Source organism: Hordeum vulgare, chromosome 7H (assembly GCF_904849725.1).
Source record: "Hordeum vulgare subsp. vulgare chromosome 7H, MorexV3_pseudomolecules_assembly, whole genome shotgun sequence".
NCBI lineage: Eukaryota > Viridiplantae > Streptophyta > Magnoliopsida > Poales > Poaceae > Hordeum > Hordeum vulgare.
Window position 1 is genome coordinate 350,007,463 of NC_058524.1, and position 15,184 is coordinate 350,022,646.

Genomic DNA, 15,184 nt, shown 5'->3' on the forward strand with positions numbered 1-15,184 from the left:
GCCTCGTGGCATAAGTTCTGTTGTAACAGCCTACACTCGGCCTCGAGAACCTTGGCCGCCTCCTCCTCATATCCATCCTCACACCTATAGAAGGTCTACAATCAAACGTGAAAACACCGATTAGTACAATAATTAGCTATACTGTTAATTTTAGATTGTGTAAAAGGATAATTTACCCAAAAGCTCTTGATCACCATCTGGGCCCTCGTGTGGCACAAGACACCATCTATAATCTCCTCCGGCGGGGCCTGCGCAGCCTTGTAGTGCTCCCAGGAAAATCCTAGTGTAGGAACCTGACCCTCACCAGGAAACGTGACAAACCCCGGGAAATTTGTCCGGCAAAGCACACCAAGGACGGAGTTCGGCCTACGGACTCCAAGAGGGTGCACCCATCCCCTACAGTATGATAAGGTCAACGCATTAGATATTTGAACAAACTTGCAGGCAAAAGCTAAAAACTTGTACCACACATGCATTTTGAACAAACTTGTACCACACATGCATTAGATATTTGAACAAACTTGTACCACACATGCATTTTGAAGTTTTGTTTTCTAGCGGTATCGTATGTATTGACCCCATTATCCCAAGCGACTTCCAATTCATCCTTAAGCGGCTGCAGGTACACATTCATATTCTTCCCCGGATAATTGGGCCCTGGAATTATCAACGTCAGAAATATGTTCTTTCTTTGCATAATCTGTCCGGGGGGGAGATTGAATAGAATGACAAATACAGGCCAACAACTATATTTGGTTGCCGTCATGCCGAAGGGATTAAAACCATCCATGGCGATGCAGACTCGAGGATACCTTGGATCTGCCGCTTTATCCTGATGCAATCCATCGAAATGTTTCCACGCTTCCCCATCCGATGTGTGTACCACCATCTTATTCCCATCCGCATCTAGTTCGGTTCTTTTGCCCAATTTGTGCCATGTCATCTGTCTAGCTGTCTCTTCGACCATGAAAAGACATTGAAGTCTTTGTACGATTGGCATATACCGAAGAACACTAACTGCGATTTTGGTCTGCCTCTTCTCACCCATACTGTTGTCTACCACAAGATACGTGCAAGACTCGCAATTGGGACAATAGTCCAAGTGTGCATACTCCTTCCTAAATAAGACACATTCTTTCTCACATGCATCTATCTTCTCATAGGGCATCTTAAGTACACGAAGTATTTTGTCCGACTGGTACAGGTTTGCAGGCATGACATGGCCTTTGGGTAGGAAGCGTCCAAATAGTGTCATAATCGCGTCGTAGCATTATCTTCCCAAGTTGAACTAAGCCTTCAAAGCCATTACTTGTGCAATTGCATCCAGCTGACAGAGCTCAGTGTGCTCATGGAGAGGACGTTTTGAATACTCCAACATTTCATAAAAGGCCTTTGCAGATTCCTCCATCTCATCTTCCGAATCCCGAGCATCATCAAAGTCTTGCACCATGTCTTCGATCCCGGTACCATGCTCGTCCATGTGACGACGGACCACCTCAGCTCTTGTGCGTTGTATAGACTCACCATGAAATGTCAACACCGTATAATTAGGCTTAAAACCCCTCCTCTGCAGGTGTTTAATCATTACAGCCTCTGTCATCTTTTTATAGTTGTCGCATCCAGGACAGGGGCAATAGTTTCTTTCCTGGCCATTTGTGAATGTGGCTTTCACAAATTCCTTTGTTTTTACAAACCATTCTTTCGTCATCTCTTTCTGACTAGGGTGACCGGTATACATCCACACACGATCACTCATCTTGCCTAGCTACTAAAGACAGAAGAAATATATTTATTTATAATTTAGCATTTATATTCATCGGTTAATCAGGTTCGCCATTTTTATTACGTCCAGGCAACCTACACGCTAATAGGTAAAGATAGGTCCTAATCCCACCCGAGTATGTGTAGATTGGGTTCGTTTTCCCATGCTCTGCTCCGGATCCAACGCAAAATTTCGGCAGCACCTCCCCGCTGTTCTCCTGATACACGTCTCCGCAATAAACAGAGAGGATGTGCATCCGGAGAACAACAGGGAGGCACTGACGAAATTCCGCATTGGATCCAGAGCATAGCATACGGGAAAACGAACCCAATCTACACATACTTGGGCTGTCCATGGATAATGTTGGACAATTCGAAAGGATGGCAGTTATAAATATGCAAAGACATGCATATTTATAGATGTCGCCCTTTCGAATGGAAGACACATACTGGTCACGCATACTGATAAATTAATTTAATTACCTAAATCTAGAAAGTTTCATCCGGAAACCGAGCCACAGTAAATGAAGGGGCGGGGAGGAGATGAAATTTGTACCGACCCACGAATGCAGGGGCGGAGCTCGTACAACGCACGGGGAGGTCTTCGCACAGCAGACCTCACTGCGACAAGACAACTATCACATGTAAATCCACCCGATCAACACAAATATTCTAATTATGTCATTTTAGAGGAAAACAAGTTAAGAATATAATATTCATGAGCTAACCAAGGTTTTATGCCATTTTGTAGCTAAATGGGCTAATTATCTCATTGTTGGGGAAAATAAGGTAAGGAGAATAAGATAGAGGAGAAGAAAGAGGAGGAGGAGGAGAAGAAGAAGAAATCAAGAAGAAGGAGGAGGAGGAGGAGGAGGAGAAGAAGGAGAAGGAGGAGAATGTATTCTTCTTCTCTTCTTCTCTTCTTTTTCTCTTCTTATTTTCTTCTTCTTTTCTTCTTCTCCTTCTTATTTTTGTCTTCTCCTCCTCCTCCTCTTCTTCTTCTTCTTCTTCTTCTTCTCCTCCTCCTCTTCTCCTCCTCCTCCTCTTCTTCTTCTTCCTATTCTTTCTATTAAGCTAACTAAGTAACTAACCTAACTAACCAAGCTAACTAAACCTATCGTAAACCTAGATAGCACTAAACAACAAAAAAATAAAAAAAACAGAATCTACCACTAAGTAACTAAAAAAGAATCTAGCTAACTAACCAAGCTAACTAACTTATCCTTCTTATTTTTTTCTTATTCTCTTCTTCTCTTATTCTTTACTTCTTCTCCTTCTTATTTTTTTATTCTCTTCTTCTTCTTCTTCTTCTTCTTCTTATTTTTTTCTTCTCCCCTTCTTCTTCTTTTTCTTCTCCTCCTCCTCCTCCTCCTACTCCTCTTCTTCTTCTCCTCTTCTCGTCCTCCTCCTCCTCTTATCCTCTTCTCCTCCTCCACATAACTAACCAAGCTAACTAACTAACCTAACTAATTTAACAAGCTACCACTAATTAACAAAACAAAATCTACCACTAAATCTACCAACTAACTAAATCTACCACTAAAACTACTAACAATAACAACTACTAAAACTACTAAACCTACTAAAACTACTAAGAAGAGAAACTACTAAAACTACTAACAAGGACAACTACTAAAACTACTACTACTAAAACTACTAACATGAACAACAACTACAACAACAATAAAAAATCATGCCGCTAGTTATAATCTAATTCCAAAAAATAATGCGGGTGCGGGGGGGTGTGGGGACTCACCGGGAGGGGCAGCTGTGGCGGGGCCGGGGGTGTTGGGGGTGGCAAGGCGGCGCCGGGGGCGCCAGGGGCGGCGGCGCGACGGTGATGGGGCAGAGGCAGCGGGGGCAAGGGCGAGGTGGGGCAGCGGCGGGACGGTGGTGGTGGCGGGACGGTGGTGGTGTCGCGACGGTGGCAGCGTGGGAGACATGGGCGGCGGTGGGGGCGACAGGGGCGGCGGCGGGGCGACAAGGGCGGCGGCACGAGGGGGACGGCGGAGCGACGGTGGTGGCAGCGGCCGGTGGGCGTCGGGGGTTGGGAGAGAGAGAGGGGCGCGCGGGGTGAGTCATTACAGAGAGAGAGGGGAGGGGCGGGGGGAAGGAGCCGTTAACGGAGTTAGCGCTTTGCCGTCTGCCTCCGGACTCTTTGCCGTCCGCTAGCAGACGGCAAAGAAGGGACTCCAGTTTGACCTAACCACCCCGCGGTCAGGTGGGCCCATCTACATCTTTGTCGTCTGATGTGCGACTCTTTGCCATGTGCTAGCTGACGGGTCTCTCACGTTAGCCTCCCCTCATGCCCTCCATCCACTCACTTGGCCGGGTCTCTCACGTTAGCCTCCGCTCAAGTTCGAGTGCCATGGTTACTCCTTCCTCTTCTAAGACACACCAGAGAGCTTACTCCATCGCCGCAAGCCCCTCCCGTGCTCCATTTTCCTCTTCCCGGGGTCATAGCTTCGTGCCCATCAACACCGACGGCAGCTTCCGCCATGGCCGATGTCTCGGTCGACCTCGACCTCCCCCGAGGCATAGGGCCACCTACACAGGTACGACACTTCTCCCTGAACACTCTGGTGGCTGCAAAAGCCGGGACGGGGCACCAGCACGGGCTCGGTCAGCCTCCCCTACCCTTCCTCTGTTTGGGTTGGGAGGTAGGAGGAGACCTACCAGCGGGGCCCGCTGATAATTGGCTACTGCCCCGGGCCCCTCCCATTTAAGTGGAGACGGCTCGAGCTAATTCCGCCTCCGTGCGGTGGAAATGACTTCGGCGATTACGCCTTCGACGATGTCCGGCCTACCCGCATAGGTGAGCTGCTAGGACAGCCTAGTCCCTGCTCAACACTGATGGGCCGTGTGGCTCGGTACATGTGTCTCGTTTAGGTTTAAACATTTTTCTTTCTATTTTTTAGAGATATTGGATATATCCTAGAAAAGTAATAGTAACTCCAAATCTGGTGATTCAAAATCCTAGGTGTTCCTAAAATCATTCTCTATTCAAACATGTAGCCATTTTTCTAGAAAACGTTTATGTATTGTTCAACTTTAAACTTCAAATTTGAACAATTCAAAGCCACTTTGTAAAATTACTAGAGCATCCATTATAGCTCCAAATGGAGTGATTCAAACTCCTGGGTGACACAAGAAGCATGTCCTATTTATCTACATGTGGTTAACATTTTCCCATGGTATGTTTTGTCGGATCCAATAAAAGGCCCCTTTTTCCATTTATTCCATCTTAATAAATTCATAGGTAAATAATCCCAACTCCAAATCCAGTGAAACCAATTTTTTAAATTCTTCTAAAATCATGGCCTATATAATAGGCGCATTCACTAATTTTTGTAAAAACATTTTCTATAAACTTCATATAGGGTCAATAATGCCTCCATTTTTACCTTTCAAAAATCCTCGTTGATCCAGATCCAATAGAACCTCCTTGCTTATTTTTCTTACACCCATAGGTGTCCAATAAAAAATGAACTCCCTATTTTTGAACACTTTTATTTTTTCATCTTTTTGTGTTGCTTATTGTGGATGTTTTCGATGCTAGTTGACTGTAACGACCAAGATGTTGTCCTTCCCGATCTAGGGATCGAGGCCCTGAATTGGAAAGGAGCGCATCTAAGCGTCTCGCAAACAGGTAACACAACACATACATAATAATAAAGATAGACAATCAGGGATTCAATTGCCTTCTCATAAATATCTCCGAGTACATCACACATAAACCAAGGTAGTTCCGCTACGGACTACAAAACATAGAAAGGCTATGCTACCCTGCCTGCAGGCCCACGATCACGACCACGCCTCAATCTTCTGGATAGTTCACATACAGGCGGTCTGTCTCCTCATCGTACTGCCACGCCAGCTGCGTGGCGTCGGGATCATCTGTCTCTAGGGTACCTGTACCTGTTGATATTGTGGAAGAATCCGTGAGCCACGGGGACTCAGCAATCTAAGACCTTGGTGCCAGAACTAGTCAAGTTATTAGGTAGGATAAGGCGAAGTGTTTAAGGTTGCAGCATCCTAAGCTTGATTTGGTGGCTAACTTACGTGGAGCAAATATGAAGGTGGACTATACTATCGGTCGCGAATACTTGATCACTAAGTGATCCTGAACACCTACCTATGTCATTCATAACCCCATCGTGTTCCCGATCGAAGAGAGATCTTCGAGGGGACAGTCACGATTACGCACACAGTTGGCAATTTTATTAGCTTATGTTTAAGCTATCTAATACCGGATGTTAACGAAATATTCCAAGTTGCCACATAACCGCGGGCACGGCTTTCCGAAAGATTAAACCCTGCAGGGGTGCTCCAACTAGTCCACCACAAACGTACACAGGCCACAAAGTAATCCTCTATCACGAATCTCGTGATCTCGTCGGATTCCTTAGAGGAAAACCTCAACTCTATGGAAAACCAAAGCTTCACTGGGATTCCTATACGCAAGATATATCGCTAAGGTAAGGCAAGACTAGCAGGACCTCCCGACGTGTCAACGACCCTGATAAGAGTCGCGTATCTCAGTCTCAGGACACGCCGGATGAGCGATGGTTACCATGCCAAAACACCGAGTTGCCCCGGGGAGCATAATAAGCTGCTCTAGGTTGGACCAACGCTCATGAGGAGCACTGGCCCGGGTTGTTGATTAAAATCCTCGGGGCAGCTATTCCCTATGCAGTTTATTATTAAGTGATTAGCAAATTAACACCAATGTTGGGTCCTGCCGGACAAGCCTTAGCACTACGCGATTTATCGAGGGGGTCCCCATAACAACCCCGAACGTGTTAGGAGCGATCATTATGGAATCAAACACCAGTAGCCGATAACTATGGCGGCAATAACGGATCAAAGCACCCGGCAAAAGGCTAGGCCTTCCATCATTTACCAAGTATATAGGTGCATTAATTAAATAACAGAATTTTAGATAATGATATCAAGCTCATGTTTTCACATGAGACAAAGCACCTGCATCTAGCAACGCTAACATTAGTAGCTGAGCAAAGCGTACTTAGCCATTCAAGTTTGCTAGGAAGGGATCAGTGTTTGGGTTCATGGCATATCAAGAGGCAAATATTTCAGTGGTAGGCAGCGAGCAATATGACATGGAAACGCAAAATAGCATAACAAGTCTAGAGATGGAATCGAGGTCATATCATCTTGCCTGGGATATCCTCAGCTTGGAATGGTTCTTGATCGTCCTGCATGTACTCTCCTGACTCCACGTATTCATTCTCCGATCTCGGTATTACCCAACATAAGAATAACATCCAATGAACAACAGCACCTCAAGATGCAACAAGCACATGATGCATCAGATGAAAAATGAGCATGCATCACTATTTCTATCACTAGCACAAGCAAAAGAAGCTAATACAAGTTCCTGGACAGAACTGCATGCTAACCTATTTTGACATGCATGAGAATGACATTACCAGACGCGTCTCGTGAAAACGATGCAAAACCATATAAATAACAATACAACTGGAGCTACGGATCAACGGGAATCAACGAAACAAGTTATGAAGCCCTACGTGTAAAAATCAGCACCACGTACTCGAATGGCACAAATCTGGTATTCCCAGGTTGCCAAGACATAAAAACAACCCATCATGGATAGGGTGGAGCAAAGAAGAACACCACAACATCAACTAAGCACTCACAATCATCAAATGATGAAACTACACAATCTGCCATAAACTGCATCTTAGCACTTTGTGAGCTACATGCAAAGCACCTACAGCCACCCAACTATGACAAATAATATATGTGGCTGTAGCTAGCCAAGAATACTACCAGCACAAGAAATAATCACACAAAAAGGAATTAAACAAAGGAAGATACAAGGCTGCAAACTTCCCCAAAACCATCAAATCACAGGGACTTCGTGAAAATTCCTGCACCTAACTTTCTGTCTTTGCTCTGAAGCTTTTTGACAGCAGCCAAAACAATACCTACAGGGCTCCAAATGACATCAAATTATACAGGGAGCTAGACAAACATATCAGGTCCAACTTTCTAGTTGAAAGCTAGGGCTAGATCACAACACAATGACCAGCACAACCTCATCTACAGGAGAAGAAAATATAACCAGATTCTCACACAGATTTTCACTAATCTAGAATTTCAGCCACATGCCTACTTTCGATGGGCACAACTTGCACACATTGATTCCAAATCATGAATTGAAACCAACATGTGGTAGAGGGGGTCACCCTCTACTACCACAAACAAGAAACAAACACAAGAGCACATCTCAATTCATGGAACCAAGCTCTAAACTTAGAAGAAAATGCAAATATGACTTTTCCAGAAAAATGTTCCAAGGGCAAAAATGATTTCACCAATGGATTCCTGGGATCTTTCTACCCCAAAACCATATATCAAACACATGCACTTGCTTGGAGCAAGTGTGCTCAAACTAGGAAGGAAAAACTACATAGAATCCATCATAGTGAATAGTGCTACATCACATGTGCAAAAACTCTAGAGCTACCTACACAAGCATGTGCACATGATCACCACATCAAGGGGGTTACATGAGGGGTAGACCTCATGCCTAGGTGCAATGGCATACCTCAATTCCAACTCTAGCAACAAGCACATGATATACTCACCTACATACTCAAGAGGGTATGCACCACTAACATATGGACATGTGATGGTGCACCCATACTCTAGTAGGTGGGGGTGATCCCACACACACCCACACTACTGCACCTCACATGATTCTACCAAGCCAACATGCAACAAAACCCAACACATACTAATCATAGCAAGCATTACTTGTGCATGCCCTCACACACCAAAACATGTGGTGAGGTGGAAACCATCCACACACATACAACCACCTCCACTATGCTTGGAAGAACAAGATTATACAAGCACATTCACCTACAAGCTCTACTAACTGCATATGCACACACACAAGTGCATCTCCAAGGGTCCACAAGCCAGCAACAATGAAACCACCATGCAGATTATGAGAGGAGGTAACACAAACCTATATGTGCAAAAAAATAATGACTACCTAACTACAAAGAACAAGGCTGCAAGGTAGTGAAACAGCAAAGGGACAAGAATAACAAAGAACAAGGAAAAAAATAAAAAGGGAGGTGCTAGGGGTCGAACCCCAGACCTGCTGCTCTATCACACACAGCATAAGGTAGCCACCACTCTACTACGTCCACTGGTTTGACCAGACAGGGGGTGCTCACAAGGTATGGCTTACCCTGCCCCTACTGTGCCGAAAGAAATAAACGAATAAAAAAGTTGCCGAGGGGAGTGTTCAAACCCATGCCCTCCAACACGCAACAGGGCACCACTACAACTACCACTACGCTACGGCCAGAAGTCTGACAAAGAAGGGGCACTAACCCTTCTGAACATCCCCCTCTCAGATACACAGGGGAGCCGCGGCGGCCGGAACAAGGGAGCTGTCCCGCCGGCGACACATTTCAAATTGAGCAACGGCTCGTGGAAGGAAGGATGCCTACACTTCCACGAACCCATTTCCTATGCTAACTCCGCCCGAGACGAAACCTAGCTATGGTGCGCGGCGGCGCCGGTGACAGGGAAGCAGCTCATCGGCGTTCTATGGCTCCTACTCGACGAACTACAACAGGGAAGGGGTAAGAGATGGATCTGCTCACCCAAGGGAAGAAGAACTCGGCCGCAACGGAGAGGAAGCAGGGGAAGAAGAGGTGTCCACTGATCTGGTCTACTCGTCGGGGAAGGGTGTTGCCGTCGTGGAGAAGAGGATGCAGGGGCGCTCGCGTCGACCTAGCCGTGGGGATGGACCCCTGGATGTGCCCGCGTGCTCGCCGAGTCATCGGGGAGGAAGAAGAGGCTCGTACGCAGTGTCAAGGAGCACCTCAACCCACGGCCATGGCGGAGGAGCCCTTCCCTTACCTGGTGTGCTTTGTCAGAGAGAGAGATGGAGAGGGAATGGAGGTGGTGGCGCGAGAGGGGAAACCCTATTGCACGGACGCCAAGGGGGTCCCTTTTATGGAGGGGAGGGGCGAGGAACGTTCCTCGACGTCCGTGACGTCGTCCGGTCTCCGTTGCTCTGAACCTGTTGGAGAGGAACACTGATGGAGGGGGAGGCGAACAGGGACGCCGTCTACAGGACATCCACTGGGCTGCGAGAGGCAAGGGAGAAGCGGGCCGACTAGATGGGAGGAGGCCCAACTAGTACGCCAGATAAAGAAAGGCCCTCTGGACTGTTTTCCTAATAAAAGAAACCCAGAGAAAGAAAAGAAAAGACACCGTGCTAACTGTGGTGGGAAAATTCAATCTAAAAATGTCCCTGGTCATGAAAATAATTATCCTATTTAAATAAAATACAAACGGTATTTTTGGAGCAATTAAATTAATTAAAAAACAGCATTTGTATTATCTATTTTTTGATCTCTTGCACCTCTAGGACACTCTACAAATCACCAAATATTGCACCCCAACATCTCCACAATAAACTCTATACACAAGACATTTTAAAACAGTTTTTGGGAAGATGTAATCTTTGGACATGAGATAAAAGGAAGGAAAAGGGTTTTGCCATCCAAAGTGGTTTGAAGGTGAGAACCACCACAACTACTACACACTCCAACACCTCATGATTATCACCACATAACCACAAGATCACAAACACCACAACTCATCACATGATAACACAAGCAAACACAAGGACAAGACATGGCAAGAAACATATGGTATGCATGCATGCAAGGAAGAACAAAAGGGGCACATGAAATAATACATGCAAAAGGACTCTCTCATATCAATGTCAAGGTGGTCCCACAAGGAAGGTTACAAAAAGGGAAAGCTTTACACTTGGGGCACTACATTGACGGAGTAGATGGAGTACTCGGAGTTGGACCAGAAATGTGTGAACACATTGAAGACTTTGCTGAGCGAGGCAAGCATCCATTTGACCATGTCTATTGAACTCTTTTTGCATGGCATATGGCACTTACTTTGTCGCATCGAATCACGAAACGGTGACCACCGTGGTGGGTTACCTCCGTTAGTTTCCTCGTTGATGCTTGCATTGTGCATGATCCTACCTTCCTATGAGGGTTATTGAAAGCACAATTGCTCCCTAAGGTGGTTTTGGTAATTAATCACAACACATGCATCATGGGACTAATGAGTTTATTCAAGTATATTTCAGAGAAGTTCCAAGATGCTTTGGCTATAGGACTGTGAGGAGATGCCCCTTGATGAAGGAAGGAATAGGATTGGATCAAGTTTCAAGCAAGTAGTCTCTTCATTTTATACTTTGTGAGAAATCACTTTGATTCCATAGGAAAGCCAAAACTATTAAAAGGGGATGGGGTATTATGATGAATTCGTTTCTGAAGTGCTTAGAGGTAGTCACCAAAAATACTCAGCCACTCTCCACGAAATATCTCTGTCCAAACACAAATCAGCAAAATCGGTGCCACCAACAATTTCCATTGGGCCCTACCGATCTTACACTTGACAAAACCTATGCCAAACCCTATCGATGTCACCTAGATTCCGTGACCAACTTTTTCTTGAGAAGATTTCACAAATCAGAATTTCCCAGCTTAAAATTGGTCTCACTGAGATTTGGAAACTGGTCTAGGTCATGGTATTAGTACCATCGAGATTCCTATATCGCTCTCATCGAGAATTCAAAAGTTGCCACTTTTGGTGCAACTCGGTACCACCGAGATTCATTTCGGTGTCACCGAGTTGGAAATAATGTTCTAACGGTTGGATTTTGGGGGATGCCTATATATACCCCTCCACCTACCTCTCACTCGCAGAGGAAGCACTCAGAACACACACACTTGCGAGATCTATTTTCTGAGAGAGAGCCACCTACTCATGGGTTGACATCAAGAGATTCCATTACAATCATTTGAACCTTGATTTCTAGCCTCCCCAAGTTTCTTTCCACAATTTTAATATCTCCTAGCCCTACCAAATCTGAGAGAGAGTGCTTGAGTGTTGAGAAGACTATGTTTAGAAGCACAAGATCAAATAGTTCATACTCTATCACATCTATTACCTTTTGGGGGGTGGTGCCTCCTAGATTGGTGAGGTGTCGCTTGGGAGCCTCCTACTTCGTGTTGTGGAGTTGAACCAAGATGTTTGTAAGGGCAAGGAGATCGCCTACTTCATGAAGATCTACCATGGTGGGGCTAGTCCTGTGTGGATGGAAGCCATGGTGGAATAGACAAGGCCGCTTCTTTGTGGACCCCTTATGGGTGGATCCCTCCATGGACTCTCGCAGCCGTTACCCTCCGTGGGTTGAAGTCTCCACTAACATGGACGTACGATAGCGCTACCTATCGGAACCATGCGAAAAAATCATCACGTCAACCTTTGTGTTTTATCTCCCTACCTTACCCTCTACACTACATTTGCATGTCTTACTTTCTGCTGCTATACTCTTAGATATGCATGTGTAGGGTGTACTTGACTAGTCATAATTGCTAAAACTGGCCCATCACTAAAATTGGGAAATGGCCAAGTTTTTATCTTGTCAAGTGTCTAATCACCCCCCCCCCCTCTAGACATTCTTTCGATCCTACAAGTGGTATCAGAGGATTGGTCTCCATTGCATTGGTTTCACAACCTAGGGGAGTATGGCGTCTAGTGAGGGAAATTATAACCATAGAGATCCATATTTTGACGGCACTAATTTCGCTAGTTGGAAGCATAAGATGAAAATGCATATTCTTGGTCATAATCCTGTCGTTTGGGTTGTTGTTCGTGTTGGTGTGTAAGGTGATTTCTTCGGAGAAGGAAAAGAAATGGATCGTGATGCGACAATGGAATAACTAAAGATGTTGCAATTCAATGCTCAAGCCTGTGATATCCTGTTCAATTGCTTGTGTCCCGAAGAATTCAACAAAATCAATCGCCTTGAGAATGCAAAGGAAATTTGGGATACTTTGATTGATATGCATGAAGGAACTGATTCTATCGGGGAATCTAAATTTGATGTGCTTCAAAGTCAGCTTGACAAGTTCAATATGAAGGATGGTGAAGGAGTCTCTGAGATGTACTCTAGGCTAGCTCTCATCACAAATGAGATTGTTGGCTTAGGAAGTGGAGAGATGACCGACAAATTCATCATCAAGAAGATACTTGGAGCCTTGGATGGAAGATACGACACCGTGTTCACATTAATCCATATGATGTCAAATTACAAGGATCTCAAGCCAACTGAAGTCATTGGAAGGATTATTGCTCACGAAATGTCTCTCAAAGACAAAGATGAGTGGCACAACAAGTCAAGCGGTGCTTATAAAGCTTCAGTCGATGCTCCCAATACTTCAAGTGACAACCTTGTTACCAATGAAGAGATCAGCCCCATGGTCAGAAAATTCAACAAGTTCTACAAGTGTAGAGGAAAAGAAAGAAACTCTAGCTCAAGATATGATGAGAAGCGTTCGTCTAGTCATGACCGAAACAGCTACAACTATGGAAAGCCCAGACACTTTTCCAATGAGTGTTCGGATCCCCACAAACAGAGAGAAGAGTCACCTACAAGATGAAGCTCAAGAGATGAGTCACCTCGTACAGAGAGAAGAAGTAGATAAGATCATTATGAAGAAAGACACTCTCGGGGAGGAAAATAATTGGATAAGAAGGACAACTACACCAAGAGCAATTCAAGAACAAGACATCAAGCTCACGCTAGTGAATGGGTTTCCGGCTCCGAGTCTGACAACCAATCCTAGAGAAGTTATCACTCCAACTCGAACTATAGTCAAGATGAAGGTGTTTCCGTCATTGCGCTCGTTTCCTCCAACTCCTACGACTTTTTTCCTTCACCAAATGAAGGAATTGGAAATTTCTTCATGGTAAAAGGCCCCAAGGTATTACACCCCGAGTACTTTGACTTTGATAGTGATGAGGATGACTTGTTAGGAGAAGATGACTTGCTCTTTCATAAGACTAATGATAACATTGAAAACGAACTTGAAAATATTAATGCTAGTCAACAAAAATCAAATGATGATGATAAGAAATAGAATGAACGACTAACCAAAGAATTAAACACTCTTAATTTAGGTCATGAAACTGCTCTAGAAGATCATAGAGAGCTTGCAAGAACTCGTGAGAAGCTACGCTTTGAGAAGCTAAATTTAGAGCAAGAGCATGAGTTTCTAAACGCAATCAATGATGATCTTCGAAAGAAGAGTTCCTCTTATCTATCCAAATGATTACTCTTGTCTACTTTTGTTCCACAAGTTAAACCTAAGAACACTAGTAACAAAGGCAAGAAATTTTCTTCATCTAGTAACAACAATGCTAAAGCTAGATCAAATGATGTCATTGCTAGTATCTTTCTTGATTCCACTAATGATTCTCTTAGCCAAGTTACACTTTAGTAAGAAAATGATTTATTGAAAGGGGTTATAGAGAGAGGTGTCTTCAAGAGTCTTGCCAGAAGCAAGCAATTGGAAGAACTTATGAGCAAGCAAGGAGGACATAGGAAGAAGCAAGGTGTTGTCTACTTCAATGTCAATGGAGATGTTTGGGAAGAAGGTCCATATAGCATTCTCAAGTTTGTTCATCAACAGGAGAAGTATGATCCTACTCCTCCCAAGGGAACAAGATCTCAAGATGGCCTTCTACCACAAGACCACGAGGGAAAGGGAAAGCTTCAAGAGTAAAATGATTCATTTGAGGAAGAAACCAAAGCCAAGGTCGAGTAGGTTCACAAGGACACTTCTAGTACTACCTCATCTAGTACTACCACAACTCCAAGGATCCCCATCAAGGTAATGTGGGTCCCCAGTAGGAAGAACTAGAAAGTTTGTTCTTGAGGGGTGACTCTGTTAATGAAATTCACTCTTATTCATTTTGGCAAGAACTATATGCAATAAATGCCAACCATATGCATTAGTTCAAGGAGTGACACATTCCCTCAAAGGTGAGCAAGGGACAAGGTAATTAATGCATCTTTGGAGATCACCTCACATGTACTTCACTCCATGTCCATAGATATCCTTGAATTTGTTTCTTTTGCTTTGGGACTAACCCATGTAGGTGAGAAGAGTAAGAAACAACAAGGATTGCTCCCAACTCAAGATGATCTTCATCAACAATGAGCATCCACCACTACTACACCTGGTTGAAGTCTTCTACAACAAAACCCAAGGTTAGTTTATCCCTCTTAGGGCGGATGTCACATATAGGGGGGATGTCACATATAGGGGGGCTTTAGTGCATTATGTAAAAGTGGTAACCCACTTGTGCTTAATCGATGAGTATGACCTATGGTCAAGTATTCTTACTTGGCTCCTAAGTCAATATACTGATATGTAGATGACTTCGTCATCGCCAAAGTGCTTGATAGATGCTATAATGTTTGTGCATGTTCACCATGTTTTATTTGACATTCTGTTGAGTGAGAATGTTG